This window comes from Nomascus leucogenys, chromosome 4, assembly GCF_006542625.1.
Source record: "Nomascus leucogenys isolate Asia chromosome 4, Asia_NLE_v1, whole genome shotgun sequence".
Classification (NCBI taxonomy): domain Eukaryota; kingdom Metazoa; phylum Chordata; class Mammalia; order Primates; family Hylobatidae; genus Nomascus; species Nomascus leucogenys.
The window spans coordinates 83,475,014-83,500,274 of NC_044384.1; the positions used below are offsets into that span (position 1 = coordinate 83,475,014).

Consider the following 25,261-nt stretch of genomic DNA (forward strand, 5'->3'; position numbering starts at 1 on the left):
CAGGCCTGTAGTCCCAGCTCCTTGGGAGGCAGAGGTGAGAGGATTGCTTGAGACCTTGTCTCAAAAAAATAAAAAAAATTAATAAAAAAAATCGTAACATGGGTATTCTCCATTACAGTTACCCTTAGGGAAGTGTGTCCATATTGGTTTGTAAATCAGATATCTGTCTATCTGATTCTTTGGCTGTGTAAGTCACAAGTTTTAACCAGTATCTTAAGTAGGTGTGGTAATGACTACAAAGAAGTGCTTTTTCAGGATGAGAAGATGAGGGAGAAGATTTACACCATTGCTGGATTGTGTTAAGAACTCGGAGAGGAAACCACAGGGAGGATGCACTGCTGAGGAAATCGTCTGGCTTCCTGGAGTAGGAACCAGAGCCAGAGAGCCAAGCCCTCCCGGCTTTGCTGAGTTCTGTCCTTGCCCCTGACACCAATGTGTCTGCCTGCGTTGTTGCTCCTGGTTACAGTGGGTTCAGTCTTGCCTTTTTGATGGGTGGGCAGAGGAACACTAGTGTTGGGAATTTTGTCCAGCGTTGGAGAGATCATGTGGTCTGTCAGAAGGCTGGAGTTATTTATAGTGGGAGAAAAGCCCAGGAGCATGGCACGGGAAGAACTGATTTCACACCAGCTCAGCGCCTGATGATGGTGAAGACCCAGATTTTCCTTTGAGCATCTCAGAGCAGATCAGTTGCTTTTCCTGATTGACCCATGAACTGTGAGATTAGGGACCATGTTTTCCGAGACCACTGTGAGTGGGGGAAGAGTGAGAAGGATGACCATTTTCTTCTACCTTGATTCTGGTCTTTGTGATGTGTGGTATGAAAGCGCCATCTGACTTTTGAATCTCTTTTTATTGAACTGGTGAAGAAGGCACCAGCTGTGTGGGGTGGTGGAAATAAAGACCTGTTAAACTGGTCTGCTTGTACCTGCCTCCCTGCTCCCCCCTCACCCCACCCACCCCCACCCTGGGCAGGGAGGCTGAAACTGCTGCTTGCTAGGCTTTGCCAACTCAATTTCTCTTCATGGATTACCTGCTTGCGGCAGGCAGGCAGGCAGGCAGCTCCCCACCTGGAAGCCTGCAGACTCGCCGAGCTGAGGGGATCATGCTGCAGGTGGGGGCAGGTGCTAGGAACTAGGTGTGCCACTTACCCTAACAGGAGCTGTGCCTACTCTGGGCTGCTCAAACTAAGGCTGCAGAGCCCTGGGGCCTGTTGGAAATAGACTGTGCCTTTCCCTGTGCCTTGTGGCCACATTTATGGTATGTGGAGAGTCTGGGAGGGGCCAGGAGCTTGTAAATTGTGAGTAAATGAAGTCTAGGGAGGGAGATGATCCTTCTTGAGTGCACCCAGAGTTTAGGGTTGTCATGTTTCTGAGGTGTGCTGCTGCTTAGTATCTTGATTTCTGGAGTTGTCTACCTAGGTTGCTTTTCATTTTTTCAGCCTTAGGTGGAAGAGATTTTCCAGCCTGGTGTTGAGGCATGTTAGGTGAGGTTTACTTCCGGAGCCAGACTTTTAGGCAGGTTGTCTTGACGTAAGTCAAGGTCAGGAAGCGATCTTCAGGACATGCAGACGATGCCCACTTCCTGCTGTGGTCTTGAAGAGAGCTGGAAGGCTTGTGAGCACAGAGGCACTGAGGGCTGTCGCATCCACACAGGAAGACACTCAGGGCTCGTCTCTGGTGCCTCATTTTATAAGCATAGAAACAAAGGTCCCAGGAGGGTGAATGACTTGCCCAAGGTGACATAAATTGTTTGTGCAGAGCTGGGTGTAGAATGGATCTTAGGCCCTTGGCACCGTGCCCCCACTGCCATCACTTCAGAGGGGTGGCTGCAGCCCTCAACAGCAGAAGGCAAGCTGGGAAAGGACAAGTGGAAGGGTAGCAGGCCCCAGTTCTACACACTGGAGAGGAGCTCTGAAATCCTGCCAGAGACTGTGTTCATAGAGGTGCCAGAGGCCCTAGGGAATGACTATTTATTTTGTATTTTGTACTTTTGTGGAGACAGAGTCTTACAATATTGCCCAGGCTGGTCTCAAATCCTAGGCTCAAGCGATCCTCCCACCTGGGTTCCCAGAGTGTTGGGATTACAGACATGAGCTGTGGCGCCCGGCCGGGAATGATTTAAAAGTGGGCACCAGCATTCTAGCCCTGACCCAGGCTAAAAGGGGTCACATGGAGCAGAGCTGTGCAAAGAGCTTTTGGGTGAGGAGTCACTCTGAGAAAAGCAAGAAGACTCTGACCCCGAGACTTCCCATGGTGAGTTAGGGAAGCATTTCTGGAGAGCCTGTTAGGTGCCAGGCACTGTGGCTGGGCACTGAAGACACGAAGTGATTTAGTCTTGGAAATTCCCTTATGCTGCTCTCAGTCTGTGTAATAGTGAACAAGACAGCCAACAAGAGTTGTGAAGGAGGCTGTTCAGCAAGCAATGAAGTGCTAGTGCAGGAAGGCCCGAGCTGGGAAATGTCCGGAGAGACCCTGTGAAATGACGCAGGGATCAGGAAAGCTTCCTGGTGGAAGCGATGTCTGAGCTGAGGCTCACCACAAAGAGGAATGGGAGTGACTGCTAGAGGGAAAGTGTTCCAGGCAGTGGAAAGCTGTGGCCAAGACCTGAGGTCTGAGAGGCCATTCTACATTTGAAGACAGGTGGCTGGAACCCAGAGTGAGGTTCCAGAATGAGACTCTAGGAAGGGAAGAGAGTTAGTCTGGAGCTGCAGGCGGGGAAGGGGAGACAGCCAGCTCATAATACAGTGTGGGCAAAAATGCAGAAACCATGTGGATCTAATTTGGATATCAATTTTACATGTATATGTGTATATACCTGCACACACATACATAAAATCAGTTATGTTTGTGTGTGTGTATATACATATTTGTGTGTGTGTGTACGTGCATGCCTACAGAAAGTTGTTTTTTTAAGGCATGCTTTAAATATGAAGCCATCACTTCTTTTCCCAGTCCTGGGTGCCTTTTGAGATGACTGTTGATGCTCCCCCCACTGCCATGTGCCATCTTCTGGAGTAAGGGAGTGCTTTCACTGTGTGCAGGTGTGAGTGAAGAGTATTCACTGTGTGCAGGTGTAGGTGAAGAGTGTTCGCTGTGTGCAGGTGTGGGTGAAGAGTATTCGCTGTGTGCAGGTGTAGGTGAAGAGTATTCACTCTGCAGGTGTGGGTGAAGAGTATTCGCTGTGTGCAGGTGTAGGTGAAGAGTATTCACTCTGCAGGTGTGGGTGAAGAGTATTCGCTGTGTGCAGGTGTAGGTGAAGAGTATTCGCTGTGTGCAGGTGTGGGTGAAGAGTATTCGCTGTGTGCAGGTGTGGGTGAAGAGTATTCGCTGTGTGCAGGTGTGGGTGAAGAGTATTCGCTGTGTGCAGGTGTGGGTGAAGAGTATTCGCTGTGTGCAGGTGTGGGTGAAGAGTATTCGCTGTGTGCAGGTGTGGGTGAAGAGTATTCGCTGTGTGCAGGTGTGGGTGAAGAGTATTCGCTGTGTGCAGGTGTGGGTGAAGAGTATTCGCTGTGTGCAGGTGTGGGTGAAGAGTATTCGCTGTGTGCAGGTGTGGGTGAAAGTATTCGCTGTGTGCAGGTGTGGGTGAAGAGTATTCGCTGTGTGCAGGTGTGGGTGAAGAGTATTCACTCTGCAGGTGTGGGCGAAGAGTATTCGCTGTGTGCAGGTGTGGGTGAAGAGTATTCACTCTGCAGGTGTGGGTGAAGAGTATTCGCTGTGTGCAGGTGTGGGTGAAGAGTATTCACTCTGCAGGTGTGGGCGAAGAGTATTCGCTGTGTGCAGGTGTGGGTGAAGAGTATTCACTCTGCAGGTGTGGGTGAAGAGTATTCGCTGTGTGCAGGTGTGGGTGAAGAGTATTCACTCTGCAGGTGTGGGTGAAGAGTATTCGCTGTGTGCAGGTGTGGGTGAAGAGTATTCACTCTGCAGGTGTGGGCGAAGAGTATTCGCTGTGTGCAGGTGTGGGTGAAGAGTATTCGCTGTGTGCAGGTGTGGGTGAAGAGTATTCACTCTGCAGGTGTGGGTGAAGAGTATTCGCTGTGTGCAGGTGTGGGTGAAGAGTATTCGCTGTGTGCAGGTGTGGGTGAAGAGTATTCGCTGTGTGCAGGTGTGGGTGAAGAGTATTCGCTGTGTGCAGGTGTGGGTGAAGATTATTCGCTGTGTGCAGGTGTAGGTGAAGAGTATTCGCTGTGTGCAGGTGTGGGTGAAGAGTATTCGCTGTGTGCAGGTGTGGGTGAAGAGTATTCGCTGTGTGCAGGTGTGGGTGAAGAGTATTCGCTGTGTGCAGGTGTGGGTGAAGATTATTCGCTGTGTGCAGGTGTGGGTGAAGAGTATTCACTCTGCAGGTGTGGGTGAAGAGTATTCGCTGTGTGCAGGTGTGGGTGAAGAGTATTCGCTGTGTGCAGGTGTGGGTGAAGAGTATTCCTTGCAGGTGTGGGTGAAGAGTATTCGCTGTGTGCAGGTGTGGGTGAAGAGTATTCGCTGTGTGCAGGTGTGGGTGAAGAGTATTCGCTGTGTGCAGGTGTGGGTGAAGAGTATTCGCTGTGTGCAGGTGTGGGTGAAGAGTATTCACTCTGCAGGTGTGGGTGAAGAGTATTCGCTGTGTGCAGGTGTGGGTGAAGAGTATTCGCTGTGTGCAGGTGTGGGTGAAGATTATTCGCTGTGTGCAGGTGTGGGTGAAGAGTAGGCTGTCCAGGATTTCAATCCTTGGCTTTTGCTCTGCAGCAAGGGCTGGCTGAGGGCACTGTGAGGCTTCTTCAGGCCCAGGATTCAGGCCCACTTTCCCTTTTCTCTTGAGGGAATGACTCAGAGAACACTCCTGCCACCGGAGGTTCTGCAGGCTTTTGAGAGGCAGCCAGTGGAGGCTGATGGTAGCAGTTGGTGAGAAAGAGGAAGTACGTAGTGGCCATTCCTCCGGCCACTCCTGACAGATATTTCTGTCACTAAACAGCACCTCTCTGTGGCAGCCTTGGGCTGTGTTCTGGAAAGGGAGGAGCTTTCCTCTCCCTGTGGGAGGGCCCATCATCTGTGGCTTCTGCTTTGCCCTTGGCCACAGACTAGATTGCACAACACAGCCAATGAGAGTCCCTCTTCCCTCACAAGTGCTTGGAGTGCAGACCTTAACTTATACGGTTGTAGAAGTGACCGTGTTCCACACTGCAGGGTCCAGGTCATAGCCGGCGAAGCATATGAAAATTGACCTAAGGTTAGAATGTGATTGTCCTACTGGGAAAGGTTTACTGGGACAGCATTTCACTTCTGACTCCATAGGCTGTCATCTCCTGCCAGGGAGTGAGTTTTGTTTCCATGCTTGTCCAGTCTTTACTGCTTTCCCTCCTGCCTTTTCCCAGAGGCTACAAACCTGCCCACCTCCTGCTATGTTCTAGTTCTGATAGGAGTACCATTCAGAGTTCTTGGCAGGGGACCAACCCACTTCTACTGTGGTTGGTTTCCCCTCCTTTTCCCAGCTTGTTTGATGTGCACGTTCTCCAAAATTCTTATGCAGCTGGTTGGCTCTGTAGTGCCCAGAGATTGGAGCTCCTGCAATGGGAACCCTGGCACTTCCCTCCCTGGTTTTAGAGGCAGGGCTTGAAAATAGAGAATCATAATCTCCCTTCCCCCTCCTTCTCCTCTCCCCCACTTCTCCCTGCCCCCACCCCCACCCCCACCCTGCCAGGCAAACTGGAGTGACCAGCTCAGAGCGGGACTCAGTCCACCTCCCTGCTCTGCATGTCAGCAGTGATCTGGAGGAGATTCCTGGGCGCATGAGTATGTGAACTCTGGAGCACGTTACTGTCCCGGGCTGGCACTCTGTGGCAGGTGTGTGCACTCATTCTGCTGCTACTGGAGACCAGTCTCCTTAGGGGTGATGGTGACCCAGCTAGGTGTCTGCCAAGTCTGCCCAAGGCCACCCTGTTCTCTAATAGCTTGGGATATGGAAAGCACTCCTAAATACCCCTGCTCTTCAGAAGAGCTGGCTGGGTGGTTTGGGGAGTTTCTTCTTAGAATCCTTTAGAGTACAATATCCCTTTTTTCCCAAAAGCCAGGTTCTTTAGTTCCTAAGCTGCATTCTCTTGTCGCTAACTTACTACCTTCAGTTTTCTTAGGTTGGGTGCATCTTCCCTGGCCTCAACAAGACGGGCTGAAAGGTCAAGAGAGTGGTAGCTGTTCCTTTGCGAGAAAGGGGATGTTGGAGTGGGAGCACAGGCTGCCAGCAGTTGTTTCACGTTCCCCCTTTGGCTGGCTAGGAAAGGGGCACCACTTGAGTCTTCTGCCAACCTCCACAGCCAGCTGTGGGAAAACCCAAAAGGAAACATCCTCTCGCTGCTAAGACTTGAGAGCCTGAGGCAGAAACCAGCCAGTAGTAGCCCTACCCTGCTGAATGGGGAGGATTGTTTATTTTATTTTATTTTTTTCTGAGACGGAGTCTTGCTCTGTTGCCCATGCTGGAGTGCAGTGGCGTGATCTTGGCTCGCTGCAACCTCCACACCCCAGATTAAAGTGATTCTCCTGCCTCAGCCTCCCAAGTAGCTGAGACTACAGGCATGCGCCACCACGCCCAGCTAATTTTTGTATTTTTAGTAGAGACAGAGCTTCACCATGTTGGCCAGGCTGGTCTTGAACTCCCGAACTCAGGTGATCCGCCTGCCTCGGCCTCCCGAGGGACTGGGATTACAGGCATGAGCTACTGTGCCCGGCCTGAAGATTGGTTATTTAGGGGCTGTGACAAATGGTTTTGCAGAGGAGCGGTGGAAAGCCTGTAACTTCACAGAGCCAGGGGTCAGCTTTTGCACCATAGCCATATAGCTTCTGCGGCCTGTAGTGCCTGAGGCCAGGGGATCAGGTGCTGACCACCTTTCCCTCTTCCTTCCTGTGTCTTGCGGTCAGCGACTGTTATTGTCAGGTTGACCCTCTGGTTAGAGAGGATGACTTTGGCCTGGTGTCCAGACTCCCTGCTGCCTGATCCCCTCTGCACTGGAACTGCAGCTAAAAGCAATTACTTTCCTCCTGATTCCAACATAAGTGGTCACAGAAAGTTCTGTTTTGGCATTTTGATTTCTGATTGGGAGTTTAGGCATCTGAGAATTGAATGCTTGCTTTATACAAATATACCCTTAAGACATCTCCTCTTTTTTCAGCCCTACATGCTTTGCTTGGGTATTAATTGAACTTGGGGCTTTTTAGGGACCTTATGTTGCCTACCTTCCTAGTTTTCCCTCCACTCTACCCCCAAAAAACCCAAAGAACATTGGAAAAATTGAGCAGTGCCTCAAGGTCACTTGATCATAAGTGGTATTTGGCATAGTTAGCTGGTTTGGTGTTTGGTGAAAGATTTCTGCTTTATATTTGAGCAAAAAATTTCTTGGCGGGAGGCCTCTATGCTGTGTTGCCAGTGCTTGCCCTGTGCACAGGGTTTGCCCCCTCCCCTCCCTTGACAGGTTGTTTTAATCCCCTTGTCTATAAACAAGTGCAGCAGAACTTGTCGGCCCAGCTCACATGACCTTGGTTATCTCTTCATGGGGTAACCAGCATCAGCGTTAGATACTACGGTCACTTGACATGGTAGAGCTGTCAGGGTAGAGTAGAGATACCAGCAGGAATCCTGGTCTGCGAAGAAAGGTAAATGGGAGTGTGTGTGAGGCCTTAGGACCAGGTGGGAAAAGTCTGCTCCCATGGGGTAGGGCTTTCAGCTGTGAGAAGAGGACAATTTCATTCCTTCTCCTTTTTTAAGAGACTGTCTCACTCTGTCACCCAGGCTGGAGTGCAGTGGTGTAATCAAGGCTCACTGCAGCCTCAACTTCCTTAGCTCAAGCAATCCTCCTGCCTCAGCCTCCTGAGTAGCTGGGACCACAGGTGCATGCCACCATGCCCAGCTAATTTTTTTTTTTGAGGTGGAGTCTCACTCTGTCACCCAGGCTTGAGTGCAGTGGTGCGATCTCGGCTCACTGCAGCCTCAGCCTCCCAGGTTCAAGTGATTCTCCTGCCTCAGCCTCTTGAGTACCTGGGATTACAAGTGCACGCCACCACGCCCAGCTAATTTTTATATTTTTAGTAGAGATGGGGTTACACCATGTTGTTCAGGCTGGTCTCAAACTCCTGACCTCGTGATCTGCCCACCTCAGCCTCCCAAAGTGTGGGATTACAGGCGTGAGCCACCACGCTCAGCTAATTTTTCTTTGTTGAGATGGGGGTCTCATTATGTGACCTAGGCTGGTCTCGAACTCCTTGCCTCAAATGATCCGCCTACCTCAGCCTCCCAAAGTGCTGGGATTACAGGTGTGAGACACTGTGGCCAACTTTCATTCCCTTATCACCCTAAAATTTCTAGTTCTGGCATCTTGTTTATCTTTCTCAAATCCTGTCTGCAGGGGCCCAGGACCTGCAGCTGTTTCAGGAAACTGCCCTTGAGATGGGGCAGATGTATGCTAGTTCATGGGCTACAAAACCCAACACCAAAAATCCCATCTTCCTTAACAGTGATCCTGTTATGTTGTGTGAAGGACAGTGGCGATGGGTGCCTGGCTGCCAGAGAGGCTGCTGGATTCTATGGCAGACACACTCAGGAGCTGGAAGTGTGGCTGAGCTTTCACCAGCACCATCACTTCCCTCCCCATACACATGCACACAGGTTTCCTTTATCTCACAGCTGAAGAGGCAGCACCCAGCTTCAGTAAGCACTGTGTATGAGAATGGACTTACTCTGGCCACACTGCACACGCATGTGTGTGTGAAACACTGATCACATTTCCCATAAAGACTGTTGATTTGCAAAGTTTCCAGGCCCATACATCTAGGGCGGGATGTGCGTGTTTTCATCAGGGGAGAGTACAGTGGCCTTTTGTGGAAGGGATAAAATGGTTGAGCTGCTGGAGCCTTTTCTAGCTCCATTTATACAGCAGCCTTTCTGCCTGGGTGCAGACTTGAACCCAAGTGCAAGTTCAAGCCATGTGCGTAGATGACCAGAACTTAGCCTTCAACTGCAGGACTCTCTTGGAGAAAACATCCATCTCCTTCTGGAGATGCAGAGAATTCATGATGAGCTTTGAGTAAAGAAGTCCAAGCTATGTTTTCTGGCAACCTACAGAATAAGTTGGGAAAGGATATGGAATTATAGAAATAACCAGCATGTTGCCAGGCATTGCTGTCCATGCTTTAGATGGATATTTGGTAATTTCTGATTGTTTACCTTCTGTTTTCAAGACTTGGTAGGGACCCCTTTATGGCTGTGGGGTTCTTTGTCCTTGGTAGTTAGCATGAACTATGTAGAGCAACAGAATGGGTAGCCGTGGCCTGTGGCCACCCAGCTAAATTCTACTGATGAGAGGTATCCTGGGTGGGTTTCTTCCTTGGTTCTGGTTCTTCATTTATGCCACCATTCCTATTGCCAGTTAGAGCTGCCTTTTAGGATTTGTTGGGTAGGAGCTGTATTCCTCTTGGAGCCATCTTTTCTTCCCTGCCATCTCTGAGTGAATTCAGAGGTGGAGAGCTACAGACTTGGCTGCTTGCCTCCTTCAAAACACCCAGCATTCCTTTGTCCACAGTCTGTGTAGCAGCACGTCTAACAATGCCCAAAAGCGGCCCCCTTCCTCCCAGCCACTTGTAATGGGTAGTTCTGGTTCCTGAGGGCTTCGACCAGTGCATGAGCTAATCTCACTAAAGAGTGCCATTCCCAGGTTCATACCACAGAGGTTAGAAAGCTCAAAGCCCAGGTCTTCTGCTGCCTTGGGCCGTTCCCTTCTCTTAGACAGTTCAATCAGACTCTTTTTTTTTTTTTTTTTTTTTTTTTTTTTTTGAGATGGAGTGTTGCTCTGTCAACCAGGCTGGAGTGCAGTGGCATGATCTCGGCTCACTGCAGCCTCGACCTCCCCCGACGCAGGTGATCCTCCCACCTGGGCCTCCTGAGTAGCTGGGACTACAGGTGCCCGCCATCACGCCCGGCTGATTTTTGTATTTTTAGCAGAGATGGGGTTTCACCATGTTGGCCAATCTGGTCTCGAACGCCTGACTTCAAGTGATCCGCCTGCCTCAGCCTCCCAAAGTGCTGGGATTACCGGCGTGAGCCACTGTACCCAGCCCAGACTCTTTTCATAGGATGCTGAAAGGATGAATTAAGTATAAAAAGTGCCTTTTGGCCAGGTGCAGTGGCTCATGCCTATCACTTGGGAGGAGCTTGGACAACATGGTGAAACCCCATCTCTACAAAAAATACAAAAATTAGTTGGGCATGGTGGTGGGCACCTGTAGTCCCAGCTACTCAGAAGGCTGAGGTGGGAGGATCACCTGAGCCTGGGGAGGTCGAGGCTGCAGTGAGCCAAGATCGCACCACTGCACTCCGGCATGGTGACAGAGACCCTGTCTCAAAAAAAAAGTGCTTTTTAATAAGGCACATGTAATGGAAAATGGCTGTCATCTGGTTTGCCATACTCTGCTCCTAGGTAGAAAGTACAAACAGCAAGGGCCCCTTGGAGCGAAATTGTCATTGCTGCCAGTGAATAAACAGCAGTGGTTGGCTTTGAGGGGCACCTTCAGCCTAAAGCCATAAGCTGACATATACTCAGTCTCCCTGAGAAGCTTGGGCTTTCCACTGTTCACCTAACTGCTGACAAATTAATCCTCCGTTGATCTGGCAAGCTGGCCAGGATACCTGCCCAGGCCATGGCCACTTAGTAACAGGATCCAGCTCTCAATGCAGGGTTGAGACTGCAGCAGCAGTGGCAAGCCCAGTAAGGCAGGTATGAAGCACAGCCCCCGCGTCAGTTGCCTAGTAGGGAAGACAGTCGTAAAGAGCATTTGCCCCTGTTATGTCAGGGTACTGTTGCAGGTTGTCTTTTCTCCTCTAGCTGGAAGTTGTTCTACCTGGTCTTCCTTAATTAGCTCTTCTTTTGTGTAAGGCAGCACCCATTTAAAATTCTTTTCCTCTAGCCTCAATCCTCATCTCCATTTGGGTTTATATCTTCTCAGACCCTCTCTCCTACCCAGCCTTAAGCTCTACCCCAAATGCTTTGAAGCTCTCTTGTTCAAGTCTTTTTTTTTTTTTTTTTTTTGAGATGGAGTCTCTCTTGCTCTGTCGCCCAGGCTGGAGTGCAGTGGCACGATCTCGGCTCACTGCAAGCTCCGCCTCCCGGGTTCACGCCATTCTCCTGCCTCAGCCTCCTGCGTAGCTGGGACTACAGGCATCCGCCACCTCGCCCGGCTAATTTTTTGTATTTTTAGTAGAGACGGGGTTTCACCATGTTAGCCAGGATGGTCTCGATCTCCTGACCTCGTGATCCGCCCGCCTCAGTCTCTCAAAGTGCTGGGATTACAGGAGTGAGCCACCGCACCTGGCTTAAGTCTTCTTGATTCAAGCCCTCACCCAGAGCTTGAGGGCTAGGGAGCCCCAGTGTCTGCTGCCCATGGTGCTTGGAGAGCAAAAATCTGTTCCCAGGTCCTGAGTTGGAACTCTGAATTCATTTCCTGTTCTGGGCTATGGTTTTAACTCTTAAGTACGATTCACGTACCCCTTGAAATACTATGCTGGGACCTCATGGGCTGGCCTGAGAACACAGCTACCATTTGTAACATGTTTCTATGGAAAGAGTTCCTTCTCAGAACAGAACTTTTGGTAACTTGGGGATTTCTTGACTAATATACTGCAATAGATTTGCATTTGCCTGTGGAAGTGTCTCTTTATTTTGTATTCAGCTGGGCACGGTGACTCACGCCTGTAATCCCAGCACTTTGGGAGGCCGAGGCAGGCAGATCACTTGAGGACAGGAGTTTGAGACCAGCCTGGCCAACATGGTAAAACCCCATCTCTACTAAAAATACAAAAAAAATAATCTGGGCCTGGTGGTGAGCGCCTGTACTCCCAGCTACTCTGGAGGCTGAGGCAGGAGAATCACTTGAATCCAGGAGGTAGAGGTTGCAGTGAGCTGAGATGACACCACTGCACTCCAGCCTGGGCGATAGAGTGAGACTCTGTCTCAAAAAAAAAACATTTAAAAAATCATATTTTGTGGTGATGGCACTATCTATCACACAAGTAAGTTGTCCTCCTATATGCCAAATGACAAAAAAGAAGCACCCTCCTCTTCCTACCCAGAAAGGTTGCTGGAAAGCTACCCTTGTCTTCTGTGATTGCCTTGAGGGGCAGGTTTGTCTGGGTTCTCCATGTCAGCTGATTTGATCCATAGTCCAGTAGCACCTGAAACAGGATGCCCTCATTCTACAACTTAGGTGCCCTCTCCTGCTTGGTTTTTTAATGATCTGCTGCAGGAGAAAGATAGCACCTCTCCCTTCAGCAGGAGCAGCCCAGTAAGGGCTTGCTTCTAGAAAGATCGGCCAGTTGGATTTTTAGTGGTCACTTAAGTGGAGTAGTCACTTTGCAGCCTGGCCCAACAAGGAGACAGTTCTGAGGTGAGTGTGGCAGTGACAGCCTTGGGGTGGTTTCTGATGCGCTCTGACCTCTGGCCATGGTGACTTCTGGAGCAACAAACTTTGTCCCAGTGTTTTTTTCTGACATTTCCTCCTCCTTATTCAACTCCCTCTTTGAAACTGGAGGAGTAGGGAGGCAGTATTTGTTCACTTCCAGAGAAAGATGCAGCAGGAAGAGGCACATGCCTTGTTCTGCACTTTCCAGAAGCAATGCTGGGACTAGGGGGTCTAGAAGGCCTGTTTCCCAGCTCCAGGCTGGATCTTATCCTCAGCATACAAGCAAGTTTTAAGGAAACCACATTGGAAAGGGCAGAAACAAAGGGTTAAATCTGTACCCAGGTAGAAAGACTGTTGCATAAATGCTGAGAGTTTTTTTTTTTTTTTTTTTTTTTTAAGATCTCATGCTTCTTTTTTACTTTGTGTTGGCAAAAACCCCAGGAGAAGATGGGAGATTCTGGGAGGAGATGATTATGCTGGGTGAGTCAACTGAGCTCCCCAGCTGCTGTTTTTAGTTCCTTTGCTTTTCTGTAACAGGAGGCAGTTTGGGGAGGGGTTGGGGGCAGGGTGGGAATGCTGATTTGTGCAGCAGGACAGGAGGCAGGTGTGTATGGGTGAAATTATTTTGACACCCTAGAGTTAACAGGGCCTTAGAGTCAGTACATTGGTTCAAGTAAGAAATATCAAAGCAGAACTCTTAGTGTGGCAAACAATAAATAATTGTCTCCTAGATTCTTATACAAGTCACTGTCTGTCCCCAATTGGTAGCTCTTAGAATGGCTCGAGTTGCATTCATTGTCACAGCAAGACACAATGGTTTTGATAGCAAAGCAGTAGAGAAACTAAATGTAGAGAGGCAGAGAGAACTGTCTTAAGTGGGAGGACCTGGGGGTTGTCATGGGCAGCAGGAAGTTTGAAGGAGAGGGTTTTCCCTCTGATGAAAGGACAGCTAGGGCTTGATTCAGGGGAGCAAGTGGGATGGGCGCTGCTGGTCCCTGGCTGTGCCTATATTCTGAGTCTGTCTCCAGCTCACCTTGGTGATCACTCACTTTTCATCCATCACTGGGATAGGGGATCTCATGGCTCACTACCCTCATGGGTATTTTTTGTAGAGTACACTGATGTGGGCTATCAGTTATCATTTGGTCCCAGAGGCTGTCATGAAGACACTGCAACATGTTTTCTTATTTATTCATTTGTGCACATTTATTCATTCAGTACTTTATTGAATACTGTGCTGGGCATTGTTCTGGGCCATGAATAAGACAGACCTGGCCTGGTGCAGTGGCTCACGCCTGTAATCCCAGCACTTTGGGAGGCCAAGGCAGGCAGATCACCTGAGGTCAGGAGTTCGAGACCAGCCTGGCCAACATGGTGAAATCCCGTCTACTAAAAAAAAAGAAAAAATTAGCCAGGCATGGTGGTGGGCACCTGTAATCCCAGCTACTTGGGAGGCTGAGGCAGGAGAATTGCTTGAACTCAGGAGGCAGAGGTTGTAGTGAGCCAAGATCACGCCACTGCACTCCAGCCTGGATGGCCAGAGAGAAACTCTCTCAAAAAAAAATACCAAGGTCCGTCCTTTTGTAGTGTAGTCTAGCAGGAAGGACAGATAGTAACCAACCAACTTCAAGGGCAACGAATGCCTTGAAAGAGGGGAAATGGGGCTGGTAGCAAGAAGTTGTGATCTTCCTTCCTCTACCCTTATCTCTTGGGGTCGAGAGTGGGCAACTTTAAAGATCAAAAAGTTGTGCCTCTCTTATTCCCTAAGTATTGTAACATGGGCCAACTAGGTGTGGGCACCGTTGGGCACTGAGGGTATATGAAGGTGAGGGAGGTACTGGCTTTGATCTGTCAGAGCATGAGGGGGTTAAGATATGAGGACACAAACAAGAAATTAATGGGGCTGGGTGTGGTGGCTCACGCCTGTAATCCCAGCACTTTGGGAGGCTGAGGCAGGAAGATTGTTTGAGCCTAGGAGTTTGAGGCCAGCCTGGGCAAGATGGCAAGATGCCATCTCTACAAAAAAAAAATGAAATAAATAAAAAACTAGCCGAGCATAGTGGTACACACCTGTAGTCCCAACTATTCGAGAGGCTGAAGCAGGAGAATCCCTTGAGCCCAGGAGTTTGAGGATGCAGTGAGCTGTGATTGTGCCATTGCAGTCCAGCCTGGGCGAGAGAGCAAGACTTCATCTCACAAAAGAAGAAGAAATGAAGAGTACAGATAGAGTGCTGAGAGTCTAGAGAAGTGAGTGACCACTCCCAGCTAAGACAGTGTCTGGATTTAAGATAAACAAGGGATAAGAGGACTTACCTGGATCATAGGAAGGCACGTAGGATAGATGACCACTTTCCTTTTAGTATGTGTAGATCTGGGTAGCTCTTTGTACCACAATTCTGACCCATTCTTTTTTCTTGTTATTTTTATTTATTTATTCAAAATAATAATTTTTTTTTTTTTTTTTTTTTTTTTTGAGACAGAGTCTTGCTCTGTGGCCCAGGCTGGAGTGCAGTGGTGTGATCTCGGCTCACTGCAACCTCCGCCTCCCAGGTTCAAGTTTCTCGTGCCTCAGCCACCCTAGTAGCTGGGATTACAGGTGCGTGCCACCATGTCCTGCTAATTTTTGTATTTTTAGTAGAGATGGGGTTTCACCATGTTGGCCAGGCTGGTCTTGAACTCCTGACCTCAGGTGATACGCTCACCTCGGCCTCCCAGAGTGCTGGGATTACAGGCATAAGCCACCATGCCCAGCCTGAAATAATAAAATTTTTAATCTTTTAAAAAATATGGGCCGGGCTTAGTGGTTCATACCTGTAATCCCAGCACTTTGGGAGGCCAAGCTGGGCGGATCACCTGAGGTCAGGAGTTCGAGACTAGCCTGACCAACGTGGAGAAACCCTGTCTCTACTAAAAACACAAAATTATCCGGGCATGGTGGTGCATACCTGTAATCCCAGTTACTCGGGAGGCTGAGGCAGGAGAATCACCTGAATCCGGGAGGCGGAGGTTGCGGTGAGCCGAGATCACGCCATTGCACTCCAGGCTGGGCAACAAGAGCGAAACTCTGTCTCAAAAAAAAAAAAAAAAAAAGGAATGCTTCACAAATGTGTGTGTCATCCTTGCACAGGGGCCATGCTAATCTTCTCTTTATTGTTCCAGTTTTTTGTATATGTGCATGTACAGAGTGGTGGAGCTGGGTTATCACTACAGTCTAACTCCAGAATGACACCCTTCACTACTATACCATATATGGTGCCCCAGTATACAGCAGTGGAGCTAGGAAGAAAAGCCCAGTGTCTAGAGAGCCCAGAAAATATGCCAAGAACATACATACTAGGCAAAGAAAACGAGGTTAGGAGGAAGCTCAGCCACCTCAGCTGCACTGGTTAGGATCTGTAAAGTGAGCTAAACCTCTATGCTGCTGGCTTCATTCTGCCTACCCCCACCACCCCCATCCCCCAGAGCCCTGGGCTACTGGCAGGCTGGCTCTCCTGTGATATGGAGGAACTTGTTGGTCTCCATGGTTACGGTAACCCACTGGTATGGGAGGAACCGCATAAAGTGCGAGGCTGGCAGTGTGAGCTTCCCCCAGCCCTTGGCACCGTGTGGTACTGGTATGTCAGTTGTTTCATGGACCTTTTCTGGGAGGAGGGAGTTAAGGAACTGATGAAGAAGGGAAGAACCCTGGCAGGACCACTGTCGTCATCCTCTGGGCCACACAGAGGGCAGAGGCATGGGCACCATGTCATTCACCTACTCCTCCTGCAGGATGGTTTTATGTTAGGAAAGAGGGTCCTCTTTGCCTGATTGCCCAGCCATGGCAAGAATTTGACTTTTCCTTGTTTAGAGGGAATACCAGGATGACAGGAATCAACTTAGCTATACTGGTACTTAGAGTCAAATTTCTAGGTATCGTAGCTCTTCCCAGAGCCCAGAGAACCCTTGGAGATGGGAAACAATGGTTCCTACCCCAAAGTGAAGCTAGATAATAATAGAATACATCATCAAGACATTACTGAACACCAGGTTCTATGGTAAACACTGACATGGATTTTCTTTTTTCTTTTTTTCCTTTGAGACAGGGTCTTACTCTGTCACCCAGGCTGGAGTGCAGCAGTGTGATCACGGCTCACTGCAGCCTCAGCCTACCTCCCTGGGTTCAGGTGATCCTTCCACCTCAGCCTCCCAAGTAGCTGGGATTGCAGGCACATGTCACCACACCCCAGCTAATTTTTGTGTTTTTTTTGTAGAGCCTGTGTTTCGCCACGTTGCCCAGGCTGGCCTCGAGTTCCTAGGCTCAAGGGATCTGCCTGTCTTGGCCTCCCAAAGTGCTGGAATCAGAGGCGTGAGCCAACACGCCCGGCCAGATCTTCTCATTTAATCTTCACTCTAATTCTGTGAAATGGGTACAGCTAGTATCTTTATGTCCCAAATGAGGAAACAGATTTGGAGAAGTTATGTCACTTTGCTCATGTTCAGTCAGCTGGTAAGCAACAGAGGTGGACAGAGCGACTATATTAAGTTTTCTGTATAGTTTACCTCTTCTAAGTTTCTGGAAGGCAGGAGCCATATCTCACTGAGCTTTGCAACTGGAGCCAGGGCTCCAGAGTACTGCTCAACAAAGGTTTGCTAGGGCAACAGTAGCTGGGGATTTAGCAACCAGACCCCAGCAAGCAAATTCTCAGGGATGAAAGTGGTCCTGGAAGCCTCTAAAGCCCTGGTTGCTCAGTAGAATCTAGTTTCAAGAGGAGCCCAGCATTTCAAGTGGCTCTGAAGACAGAGGAGATTTGGAGAGTGCTCTTTGCATTGTGGCTTCCAGGCCTGAAGGAGAGTGAGCTGGAGGTTGCTCTCTGTTCTCACCTCTTATGCCATGTCAGGTTTTTCCCAGGAAGGCTTGAGTCCTGGGGGAGCCCCACCTCATGGCCCAGGCTGCAGTGCTGATCTTCCTGCCTTGTGGTGAGGATTGCAGCTCAGAGAGCTAAAGGGCAGTAAACCACCTTGGTTTTGGCTTTGTGCTTAAGTTGCAGGCTCTTCTGGTTATCCTTTGTGAGGGAGGCTCTTACCCTGGCTGGAAAGAGGGAGCAGCCCCTGCCTCCCATCTACAATAGGATAGTAAAGGAATGTGGCTGTTTCTTAAGTTTTACAGTCACAGTTAATTTTGGGGGTGGGAGCATCCAGGCTCTCCACTGGTGAGTGCCTGCCAGTTTTACAAGCTGTCCTACACTGAATGCTCCTCTGGTTTATTGACTCTTGGCAGTTGATAGCAATAGTTGCTCAGAATCAAAGGATGAAAAGACGGTTTCTGGATACAGTGAGGGAGGAAGGGTTAAAAAAACAAGGGACTCCAACTCCCAGTTACAAGATGTCCCATACGGCCATGCGCAATGGCTCACTCCTGTGATCCCAGCACTTTAGGAGGCCAAGGTGAGAGGATTGCTTGAGCCCAGAGAGTTCGAGACCAGCCTGGGCAACATGGAGAAATCCTGTCTCTACAAAAAATACAAAAATTAGCCAGGCTTGGTGGCCCATGCCTGTAGTCCCAGGTACTCAAGAGGAAGATCACTTGAGCCCAGGAGGCAAAGATTGCAGTGAGCCAAGATCGTACCACTGCACTCCAGCCTGGGCAACAGAACAAGACCGTGTCTAAAAATAAATAAATAAATAGGGACTTGCCACAGGCACATGACTTTTTTTAAGAGACAGAGTCTTGTGCTGGGAATGGTAGCTCATAGCTCGTGTCTATAATCCCAGCACTTTGGGAAGCCAAGGTGGGTAGTTCGCTTGAATTGTTGAGTTCAGTACCAGTCTGGACAAGCTTGCAAAACCCTGTCTCTACAAAAAATACAAAAATTAGCCAGGCGTATTGCCATGGGTCTATAGTTGCAGCTATTTGGGAGGCTGAGTTGGGAGGATGGATTGAGCCCAGGAGGCAGAGGTTATAGTGAGCCAAGATCGTGCTGCTGCACTGTAGCCTGGGTGATAGAGTCATACCTTGTCTCGAAAAAAAAAAAAGAGGCTGGGCATAGTGGCCCATGTCTGTAATCCCAGCACTTTGGGAGGCTGGGGCGGGTGGATTACTTGAGGCCAGGACTTCAAGACTAGCCTGGCCAAGGTGGTGAAACCCCATCTTACTAAAAATACAAAAATGATCTGGACATGGTGGCACGCACCTGTAATCCCAGCTACTTGGGAGGCTCAGGCAGGAGAATCACTTGAACACAGGAAGCGGAGGTTGCAGTGAGCCGAGATCGCACCACTGCACTGGGTGACAGAGCAAGACTCCATCTCAAAAAAAAAGAAAAAAAAGAAAAAAAAAAGCCGGGTGTGGTGGCTCAGACCTGTAATCCCAGCACTTTGGGAGGCCAAGGCGGGCAGATCACAAGGCCAGGAGATCGAGACCATCCTGGCCAACATGGTGAAACCTTGTCTCTACTGAAAATATAAAAAAATTAGCTGAGTGTGGTGGCAGGCGCCTGTAATCCCAGCTACTCGGGAGGCTGAGGCAGGAGAGTCACTTGAATCCAGGAAGCAGAGGTTGCGGTGAGCCGAGATCGCACCACTGCACTCCAACCTGGGCAACAGTGTGAGACTCTCATCTCAAAAAAAAAATAAATAAATAAAAGAGGAGTCTTATTCTGTCACCCAAGCTGGAGTGCAGTGGCACGATCATAGCTCACTGTTACCTCCACCTCCTGGACCAAAACAATTATCCTGCCTTAGCCTCCCAAGTAGCTGAGACTACAGACCCATGGCACCATGCCTGGCTAATTTTTGAATTTGGAGAGAGAGGTTCTCACTATGTTGCCCAGGCTTGTCTCAAATTCCCAGGCGCAAGTCATCCTCCCACCTTGGCCTCCCAAAGTGCTGGGATTAAGGCATGAGCGACAGTGCTCAGCCCCGTGTGGCTTTTTTTTTTTGAAACAGAGTCTCACTCTGTCGCCCAGCCTGGAGTGCAGTGGTGCAATCTCTGCTCACTGCAACCTCCACCTCCCAGGCTCAAGCAGTTCTCATGCCTCAGCCTCCAAGTAGCTGGGATTACAGGTGCATGCCACCACGCTCGGCAAATTTTTGTATTTTTAGTGGAGATGGGGTTTCGCCATGTTGCTTAGGCTGATCTCGAACTCCTGACCTCGAGTCCACCAGCCTCGGCCTCTCAAAGTGCTGGGATTACATGGTGGGGGCCACCATGCTCGGCCCCCATGTGGCTTTTTATCTAAATCCTACCCTATTTCTTCCCAGCCTTTCTGTTTGAAGTCAGTGCTTTGTATTTCCTCAGTTTACAAAATCCCTTACGGTCTCCCACAAATAGGATTGAGGAAACAGTCCTTCTGTCACATGGCAAAGCCCTAGACAAATGAAGGGACTAGAAAAATGAAGCTGTTTGATCCTGCTCTGGTTCTCAGTCTACCAGTGAGTGAGGGGCCAGAGGGCCTAGGCAAGCGTGAGCCCAGGATCCAGTGGGCCCACTGAAGTCAGGGCCTACTTTTGGGGGGCTGGGAAAATGAAGGGTTGCTGTGGAACCACTGGGATAGGCCTTTAAACAGCACTCCACCATTGGCCTGAATCAAACATTGTCGTTCCCATTGTCCCGAGCACCTTTCCTGAGTCTTTTTTTTTTTTTTTTTTTTTTTTTTTGAGACACGGAGTCTTGCTCTGTGCCCCAGGCTGGAGTGCAGTGGCGCGATCTCGGCTCACTGCAAGCTCCGCCTCCCGGGTTCACGCCATTCTCCTGCCTCAGCCTCCCGAGTAGCTGGGACTACAGGCGCCCGCCAACACACCCGGCTAATTTTTTGTATTTTTAGTAGAGACGGGGTTTCACTGTGTTAGCCAGGATGGTCTCGATCTCCTGACCTCGTGATCCGCCCGCCTCGGCCTCCCAAAGTGCTGGGATTACAGGCTTGAGCCACCGCGCCCGGCCCTTTCCTGAGTCTTCATACCTTCTGCCTCCTAGCTTTTGGAGGAGGAGCCAGGGGCTTATCTTTTGGGGGAAATGAGAGCACGATTAGGCATCAAGAAGGGTTGATGAGAAACTGGTAAGGGGGACTGACTGTCAAGAACAGCAGAGTGCTGAAATGGTGACAAAAGCTCTGGGCTCCGGCCCCAGCTCTGTACTGTGAAGCTGTGAGATTTTGGGCAAGTCTCATAACCTCTGAATGCCAATTTCTCAATGGAAAACAGGGAGACTACCTACCCTGTAGGTCTGTGTTTGGAGAAAACAAAGTGTAAGCGCTGGACATACAGTAGCATCAGAAATGTTGAATCTGTTGGCCAGGGCTCATGTGTAAGGCAAACATTTCTTGGCCACTCCTGAGTAGCATGGTCTTGCAGGGATATATGCTTAAGTGCTGTGAGAGCACAGAGGAAGCTTTGCCCTTCCCTAGAGGGTTAATGGCTACCAACATGAGAAGTCACGGAGTTCTTTAATGAGAAAGAGCCTAGCCTAGAATAGGGGATGAATGAGAAATTGTTCTGAGAACCAGAGGCAAGGCTGCAACCAGCACATAGACAGGGGTCATTGGTCTGGAAGGGAGTCTTCTCCAGATGAGAGACAGCCAGCTTGCCCCGTGCTCACCATGTGCCCAGATAGTGGGGGCTTAGCAGGAGGAAGGTGTGAGGAATCCCAGGCCTTTGGAATTCCTTGAGAAAGCAGTGTTGTTTTGAAGGTAAGGCAGGGGATTGGTGACTGGAAACTTGGAGGTGAGTGAGAACCTAGGGATGAACTTTCAGAAGCAGGGCTGGAAGGAACTTAAAAGGGACATTTGGATTGTTTCTAGCTTTTGGGCAAAATCTAGGATTAAACATGATTTTTTCATTGATAGAATGCTCTATCAGTGGTAAAGGCTCTTAATCTAGAAAACATAGACCTCTAGGGGGCTTTACAGAGTCCCCGAACTCCCTGAAATTATGCTCAAAATGTTTTGTGTCTAAGTGGAATGTGCATGTTTCCAAGGTTAAGCACTGCTTTTTTAGGAAGTAGGAGGTCCATCCGCCACTGTCAGCTTGCTGGTTTCTGCTTACTCTCCTCCCCACTTCGTTCTTGAGGGGGTGGTTTGCTGGTCTTTGGCAGGGCCGCCACTCTGGGTCAGCACATCTGAGTCACACATATTCCTCCCCAGCCCTATTGGAGGCTTTGTTAAAGTCATCTGCCCCTACCCAGGTCCCATCTGCTACAGGTGAGCTAGGGTTTTATGACAGCCGTGGCTGCAGTGAGTCTCCTCGCCCTCTCACCAGCTGTTACCCAGCAGAGCACCTTGGGGAGGGTGGGGCTGCCCACTTCCGGGGAGGGAGGCAGGGGGAGGGGAGAAGGAAGTTGATCTAAACCCGCCTCTCTCTCTCTGTCTCCCTTCCTGCCCTGTTCCCCTCCTGCCCCTTCCCTCCCACCTTGCTTCTGGTGTACTGTCCTGGAATTGCACGTACTTCCTGACCACCAGGCTCTGGCCCTTGAGAAGCCAGCGGGGCTTTGTCCCTGTTGCTCTCCTTGCCAAACCCAGTCTCTCTGCTAGTGGTGGTTTCGGTTGCGACACCGTCCAGGTTCCCAGGCAGGAACCGCTCGGCCTGGCTGCTTAGCTACTTTTCACTGAGGAGGTGGTAGAAGGTGTCGCCTGCTCCGGCTGAGTAAGGGTGGCTGGCTGAGCCGGCAGCCCCCGCCCTGGGCCTGGCTCTTCCCGGCCTCTGTACTTTGCCCTCGCTGCCTGACAGGTTCTGCTGTGGGCTCTGCTGAATGGAAGTCGCTGGTAGTCCTTTTCCCTTTCTCCAGTCGGGTATGTTGTCCCCCTTTTTATTCTAGGATTGCCTCCTCCTCTTTCTACCCTCTCACCTCAAACATAGGATCTTTAGAGAGCTGCTAAGGGGCGCCTTGCCTGAGTCCAGCATAGTAATGTTCATGGGAAGGGTGTCCAGATTTGGAAGAGGCATTGACTAGGAAAGGAAGAGGGGGCACATACCAGAAGAGTCTCCCCTGAGAACAAGCGGCTTGACAAGTGGGCAAAGAGGGGCTGGTAGGAGGCAGAGGCCCGAGGCCTCAGAGAGGATGCCCCGGTGCTACAGTGAGGGGGAGCCTAGGATCTGGGGCCATCACCCAGGGCTGGTGCCCAAGGGACACTTTTCTCCCCTGACTCTATAGTGCCTGGCTTACTCTGCTTCTGGCCAGGGAGTATCACCCCTCCTGGTTTGGCCCCTTCTCAGCCCTCGGGAAGCCAAAGGACACTTGAGGCCAGCCCTGAATGCAGAGCCCCAAAGCATGAGCTTCTCCACGGCACAACTGTTGGTAGGAGCCTCCAGCATTAGGGCAGGGGCCCTGCCTACCTGAGTCAGCACCAGGCCTCTCGGGGTGGAGGCTGTCTTCCGGGCAAGCCTGACAACACACCTAGGCCGAGTCTGAGATCCCAGGCGGAAAGGGCCTGACAGGCCCAGTGGGCAAAACTCTTTTTATTTTCTCCTCCATGTCCTGCCTTCTCTCTTCCTCTCAGTAGTAGACCCCAAAGTTGTTGCAGCCCTACTTCCGAATCAGGCCTGCTTAATAACTGCTTGGTTTGCCTTTTGGTTCCAAATAACTGCCTTGCAGCGTGACCCCTTATTCTTTCTAAAGGCTACTTGAGAGCCATAGGGGCTACTCTTGACAGGCCTCCTCCATCCTTTAGGGCCTGCCTGGAGTATGATATAGGCCAAAGCTTTAGGAGTGCCTGGTGTGCCACATCTTACTATAAGCAGGGAGGATGGTGGTAGAGGAGATAGCGTGGCTTTCACCAGGTCCTATTGAGTTGGCCCAGCAGGGCAGCTAATCCTCAGCCCGCCATCCTGTTGGTGAGACCCAGGGCCAAGCTGAATGGTGCAGCCAGAACCAAAAAAGGGAAACTCTCTCTCCATATTAGCCACTGCATACTCTTACCTCTTTATCCTTCAGGGAAGCAGCTAGGTGAGGAAGTTGCCTCACTTGGGGCCTTGGCCCAAGAAGCATTTCTGTTGGAGACTTTCTCCTTTCTTTTCTCTTTCTCTTTTCTCTGCTTCCTCCCAGCGGCTTGCCTCCTTACCCTGGCTCACATCCCTGCTGTGGGAGACATCTTACAGCATAGAAGAGGGGGTGCAGGGGTAAGGGAAGGATTGAGCACTTGGAGTCCTGTGGTTCAGTCCTGAAAAGGGGGTTGGCGACTTTGGAGCAGGGGATCAAAGAGCAAGCACCAGTGCTTGTTGCTTCTCTGGCTCCTGAACAAGCAGAACCTCCTCTCTTTCCCTGTGCTGGATACCCAGCATGGGACCAGCCCTTCACAGCCACCCTGTCTTGAGTTCCTGACTCTCCTTCTTCCCTCTTTTGAAGGCTAGAGGTGCTGGTGTCGGCTAGCAACAAGTTGAGGGAGTGTGGCATTTCACCAGGTCTGGAGGAGAGCGGGCACTCAACCTGGCCCCTTCTGCAGAAAGGCCCATAGCATCTCTTGTCAGCCTCCAACTGAGCTGCACCTGGCTTAGTGGGCTCAACTTCGATTTGGAAGGTTGTTTTGACAGTGAGACTTCTGGATTGGCAGACAGCAGTATTTGGGGACATAATGGTTGCTCTTACTGAACATTGGATAAGGCGTTTTACATGTATTCTTTCATCTACCTGTGTAAAGTAGGGAATGTTTATTGCCACTTTACAGATAAGGAAATTAAAGCTTGTAGGTGGGGGAGCCAGGACTTGAACCTGGTTCTGTTGGACTGCAGAGTTCCTCAGGATCCTGCCTGGCACAGATGTCTGGCAATATTGGCCACTGGTCGTTTTTTGGGTAGTTCTCTTCCCCATTTGTAATAGTCTCACCTCCTTGATAATGTTGATGTTACACTTGTTTTGTTTTCGGGTTTTTTGTGTTTGTGTGTGTGTGTGTTTTCCTTTTTGTGAATGCGGGGTCTCACTATATTGCCTTTTTAAATATATTCTTTTTTTTTTTTTCCTTTTTGTGAACAGCAGGTCTTGAACTCTTGGGCTCAAGCTATCCTCCTGCCTCTGCCTCCCTAAGTGCTGCCTGTAAAGGCATGAGCCACTGTGCCTGGCTTGATGATGTTGATGATAATAATAAAGTTAATATGTGCTGAGTAGGTGGCAGATTTAGGATTTGAAACCTGGCAGTTTATCTCCGACAGTCTTAACCAGAAAGGAAGAGAATGAATGGCAGAATCTTGCTTGTGGTTGTTAAGCTCCTTGAGGCCCAGTGTGCAGCAGGGCCAGGCAGGGAACGCTGACCTGCTGTGCCACACAGACCAGCCCCTCGGTTCACCAAGAGGGATGGGCAGAGCAGAGCTCAGGATGGGCATGGGATGCCCAGATTTGGTCTCAGCTGGCAAAAGGCCCAAGTCTGCAGGTAGATGCTAAATCCCTGGTCTGGATTTTGAGAACTTAGAGACCGTCACACTTCCTGCTGCCTTGGGTTTATATCCTCGGAGAAACAGGGAGTGACAACAAACTTAGAAGGTGAACTAGAGGTTGCCAAGGAAACTTTCCCACCCATCTTCCTCTAGTAGGAGTTGGGGCAGAAGGAAGGTTTTTTCCTGTTCATTGCCCCTCAGGCAGACTGGGCAGGGTTGGAGGCAGTCTAGCAGCACTGAAAGGGAGGATGGGGCTGAGAAAAAGGTAGACTGAGGGGACCAGGCTTTCAGTACCCTGCTGGACAGAGCTAGGGTACCCTTCAGGAGACTGGCCCAATCAGGTGCCATCAGGGCCTAGAAATGCCCTTCTCTCCAAGGGGTGTGAACCCTAGAGTTCTTTTGGAAGGGAAAAAAGCAGGTATTTAAAAATCCACTTGTCTCGCAGACACTGTTGAAGGACCAACCAGGCTTAGGTAAGCTACAGGGTGCGTGGAGAACAGAGCACCAGAGAGCCCTGT

The 25,261-nt window shown here is 50.0% G+C and overlaps 1 protein-coding gene and 1 pseudogene across 4 annotated transcripts in view; one reads left to right on the forward strand and one right to left on the reverse strand.

Annotated features, from left to right (window-relative positions):
- The window catches only part of MARK2 (microtubule affinity regulating kinase 2), a 73,346-nt gene that overhangs the window by 28,960 nt on the left and 19,125 nt on the right, over nt 1-25,261 (forward strand). The gene's annotated exons all lie outside the window — the stretch shown is intronic.
- LOC115834874 lies at nt 15,490-15,588 on the reverse strand (annotated as a pseudogene).